This window comes from Leptodactylus fuscus, chromosome 2 (genome assembly GCF_031893055.1).
Source record: "Leptodactylus fuscus isolate aLepFus1 chromosome 2, aLepFus1.hap2, whole genome shotgun sequence".
Lineage (NCBI taxonomy): Eukaryota > Metazoa > Chordata > Amphibia > Anura > Leptodactylidae > Leptodactylus > Leptodactylus fuscus.
The window spans coordinates 34,256,125-34,261,506 of record NC_134266.1 but is presented as its reverse complement, the minus strand read 5'-3'; positions in this window follow the sequence as shown (position 1 = coordinate 34,261,506).

Below are 5,382 nucleotides of genomic sequence, written 5' to 3'. Positions count from 1 at the left end.
TGTCACCAGAACCAGCATATCACCCCAGCCCTGCAGATAGATAGGTTAGGGTCACCAGAACCAGCATATCACCCCAGCCCTGCAGATAGATAGGTTAGTGTCAGCAGAACCAGTATATCACTCCAGCCCTGCAGATAGATAGGTTAGTGTCACCAGAACCAGCATATCACCCCAGTCCTGCAGATAGATAGGTTAGTGTCACCAGACCCAGCATATCACCCCAGCCCCGCAGATAGGTTAGTGTCACCAATACCAGCATATCACCCCAGCCCTGCAGATAGATAGGTTACTGTCACCAGAACCAGCATATCACCCCAGCCCTGCAGATAAGTTACTGTCACCAGAACCAGCATATCACCCCAGCCCTGCAGATAGATAGGTTAGGGGTATCTGAGTCAAAGGGTGAATTGGTGTCTCTGTTATTGATTGGTTTTGTCAATATGCAAATGATGTCCTTGGAGCAACAAGGGTTTTGCTGCTTACCTCTTTGGAGCAATGGTAATGCCTTAGTTGCTCCAAAGACCTCATTTGCATATAGACAAAAAAAGGCTATATCTCAGCAAAGGGGTAACTCATTTACAAGGGGAAAACACAGTATGATTCAGGTGACCCTAACCTTTCTATCTGCAGGGCTGGGTTGACATGCTGAGTTTTTGTGACAGACTCCCTTTAAACTGCTTTGCATCCCTAGGACTAGGATGCCATCTTTTCCAGAATGAATACGGGCATCAGCAGCTAGTTTGTTACAGACATTTATAGCTGTACTTTATCTGAGCCTAATAAAGGTACGCAACAGATGGATACTGGGAAATACATTGAGGATCATATGGACACGTTCCAGGATATCTTATTTATATGTTATGTAAGTTTTACAGTCAGCAGTGTTTTCTATATATGTTTAATTATGAGGAATAACTTGGAAACGTCCGGGCTTGTGAGCTAGAATCTTATCTACCATACCGCTTTGTCGTGGGTTTTGCAGATTCATATGGTTAAAATTTTCATATAAGCAACTCATTCAACCCATGAAGCCTTTGGTATACATTTTGTTGTGGTCTTGCACATGAATATGCATGTTAAGCTGGGCGCAAAGTATTATAATGATGTACATTACTACATAGATAAAATAGCTGGAATTTCTCATTGGCAAGTCATGCTCTTGTAACAAAATGTACATATATCTCCGTATGATTTTTTATTTTCAGAATGGAATGTTGTTTTTTTTTCTATTGCTGCTGAATAAAGTATCATGTAACTTGTCTGTCTAGATTACAGTCCGTCTCTATCATTCTATTAATATACCATTCATATGTACCGCGGCTGGATCGCTGCTTTCTGCTTAGCGATACCAAGTAATACCGTTCAGAGATCAGCAAGACTTGATACTGGGCAGGACGGACACTCACTGGGGAAAGAGTTACAGTTCAGATGTTAGTCAGCTACATTGTTATGGGATACGCCAAAGTAGGGCTGGACTGGCATTTCTGGAAATGAGAAATGGGCTGGTCTCCCTCTTTTTTCACTTATTCTTTCAGTCTTCTCTAACAGAAGACTGGGAGTCTACTGTGTGACACAACCGACACTGATGCAGATAGGCTCACAGCCTTACTACCGGCAAGGCCCAATTCACATCTGCGTGAATGGAAACCTATACACGTAAAAAAGCAGTTACCCAAGGAGATCCGCGGACCCCATAGACTCTAAAGGAGTCCGTGTGGTTTCCGCATGAAACATATGGAGAGAAAAATCCTGCAAGCAGCACGTTTCTCTCCGCATGTTTCGAGCAGAAACCACACGGACCCCGTTATAGTATATGGGGTCTGCGGGTTTCCTTAGGTAACCGCTTATTTTATGCGTATAGGCTGGACTCCCCAAATGGAAACTGAACACAGATGTGAATAGGGCTTGAGTCTGATCCAACCAGCATTACTGCAAGAGAGTCATGTTTTGTGAGACTGAGAGACGGTATCAGATGGAGGAGGGGGTGTTACAGGTTGTTATCAGGTGGTAAAGAGATCCCAATCAACAGTCAGAGCTTCCTTACAACTATATAATTCTGATATACACTGTCTACCAATAAGTATATGGACACGTGTGGTCCGAGCGGCAATTACAGCCTCCACCCTCCGGGGCTTTCCACAAGTCCTTGCATGATGGCTAGTGGTATTTTATTCCATTCGGCTTGGAGAAGACAGGTAAGGTTTTTTTTTTTCACCTATTTTGGACGGCTGCTGCACCCCTTAGTTCCGCGATCCAACTTGTCCCAGAGGTGCTCGATAGGGTTCCAGTCTGGGCTCTGGGCAGGCCAGTCCAGTTAGTTAACCTAATTGTCACTGTACCAAGCCATGGTAGACCTCACTACATGACAGCTGGCGTTGTCATCCTGGAAGTAACATTGGTCCGAGCCATAGAACCGCCATAATGTAGGAAGCACACTGTTATCTAAAATAGTGCAATAGGCGTTGGCGTTGAGTATACCATGTACTGGGGCCAAGGGTCTCAGCCCATACCAGGAGAAACACCCCCAGACCATAACTTCACCCCCACAGAACTTTACTGGGTGTCCAAATACTTATTAGTAGACAGTGTATAATAAAGCTAGCCGAATGAGCTGCTTTTTTCCCTATTGCTTTCAATGTGATACGCGCGTATCACATTGAAAGCAATAGGGAAAAAAGCAGCCCATTCATTTCTATGGGGCGCGCACGTATGACAGCTCCCATAGAAAGCAATGGGATCTGTTTTAACGCCGCTGATTCGGAACGAGTTAACACGTTCAGAATCAGTGAGCGTATACTCCGTGTGAAGGGGCCCTAAGAATTTTCATGTAATCCCAGACAGACAGTATGATGTTGAGATCATGGGATATATCTGTAGGGGCCATATCATCACTCCCAAGACTCGTCCTCCGAAGGGCAAATGTCACACCGAATGTTGATGGGATTTACATTTCTCTTTAATTAATTTAATTTACTTTATTCAAAAATAACTATTGACACTTCTATTTGCAGCATTTTCCCCCCACACCTGCCTAAAACTTTTGAACAATACAATACTATACATATATATGTACAGAGAGAGAATATATATTTTTTGCCTGATCTATGGTCTGGTTTGGTATCGAAATTAGTTTGGGGATTCAGTCTGGGGTCTGATTTAAGTTAGGGTTGTAGGGTTTAGTAACATAGCAGATAAAGTTAGATAAATGCTCCAGTCCATTCAATATGAGGCAACATATTAAATTTTTCTGTTCACATGGGGCACTATTTGTGGCCTAATTTTTTGGTCAAGTCTGATTCATTGGATATAACTGTAGTTAGCTCGGTAGAAGCAGTGGTGCGGACCCAAACAGTCAAAGACAGGAACACAAAATATGCAGGAAACTGGTTTATTTAGAAAAAAAAACAGGAAAATAAATAAACCTAGGCTTCAGGCCCAAAATGAGCAAAACAAAATACAGCCCTAGGCAAAAAGAAAATAAAATCCTGCTCGTCTGAGCGACTAACTAAACAGAAATATTAACCTAACTATTTCTGTGGCTTATCAGCCACAAGAACAAAACAGGAACAATATTGTCTCAATAGACTCAGGGTTACAGGACAGAACCATACACCTCCTTTCACTCCTCGGATCTGTCTTGGAGTGCAGAATCTGCAACCTTTTCTGGCCCGGTAATGAGCCAAGGACTCGAACCAGGAGCTGAGGCCTACTGCAGACATGGACTGGACCACACATAAGTTAAAAACCTGGGGGAGATATAGCGAGTCCAGCACTCGCTGTGGGGCATAAAAGAGTTTGCAGGGGCCACTGTGGGACATTATATACAGTCCTATGAAAAAGTTTGGGCACCCCTATTAATCTTAATCATTTTTAGTTCTAAATATTTTGGTGTTTATAACAGCCATTTCAGTTTGATATATCTAATAACTGATGGACACAGTAATATTTCAGGATTGAAATGAGGTTTATTGTACTAACAGAAAATGTGCAATATGCATTAAACCAAAATTTGACCGGTGCAAAAGTATGGGCACCTCAACAGAAAAGTGACATTAATATTTAGTAGATCCTCCTTTTGCAAAGATAACAGCCTCTAGTCGCTTCCTGTAGCTTTTAATCAGTTCCTGGATCCTGGATAAAGGTATTTTGGACAAACAATTCAAGTTCAGTTAAGTTAGATGGTCGCCGAGCATGGACAGCCCGCTTCAAATCATCCCACAGATGTTCAATGATATTCAGGTCTGGGGACTGGGATGGCCATTCCAGAACATTGTAATTGTTCCTCTGCATGAATGCCTGAGTTGATTTGGAGCGGTGTTTTGGATCATTGTCTTGCTGAAATATCCATCCCCGGCGTAACTTCAACTTCGTCACTGATTCTTGAACATTATTCTCAAGAATCTGCTGATACTGAGTGGAATCCATGCGACTCTCAACTTTAACAAGATTCCCGATGCCGGCATTGGCCACACAGCCCCAAAGCATGATGGAACCTCCACCAAATTTTACAGTGGGTAGCATGTGTTTTTCTTGGAATGCTGTTTCTTTTTGGACGCCATGCATAACGCCTTTTTTTATAACCAAACAACTCAATTTTTGTTTCCAAAATGAAGCTGCCTTGTCCAAATGTGCTTTTTCATACCTCAGGCAACTCTATTTGTGGCGTACATGCAGAAACGGCTTCTTTCTCATCACTCTCCCATACAGCTTCTATTTGTGCAAAGTGCGCTGTATAGTTGACCGATGCACAGTGACACCATCTGCAGCAAGATGATGCTGCAGCTCTTTGGAGGTGGTCTGTGGATTGTCCTTGACTGTTCTCACCATTCTTCTTCTCTGCCTTTCTGATATTTTTCTTGGCCTGCCACTTCTGGGCTTAACAAGAACTGTCCCTGTGGTCTTCCATTTCCTTACTATGTTCCTCACAGTGGAAACTGACAGGTTAAATCTCTGAGACAACTTTTTGTATCCTTCCCCTGAACAACTATGTTGAACAATCTTTGTTTTCAGATCATTTGAGAGTTGTTTTGAGTAGCCCATGATGCCACTCTTCAGAGGAGATTCAAATAGGAGATCAACTTGCAATTGGCCACCTTAAATACCTTTTCTTATGATTGGATACATCTGGCTATGAAGTTCAAAGCTCACTGAGGTTACAAAACCAATTTTGTGCTTCAGTAAGTCAGTAAAAAGTAGTTAGGGGAATTCAAATCAATAAAATGATAAGGGTGCCCATACTTTTGCACCGGTCAAATTTTGGTTTAATGCATATTGCACATTTTCTGTTAGTACAATAAACCTCATTTCAATCCTGAAATATTACTGTGTCCATCAGTTATTAGATATATCAAACTGAAATGGCTGTTGCAAACACCAAAATAT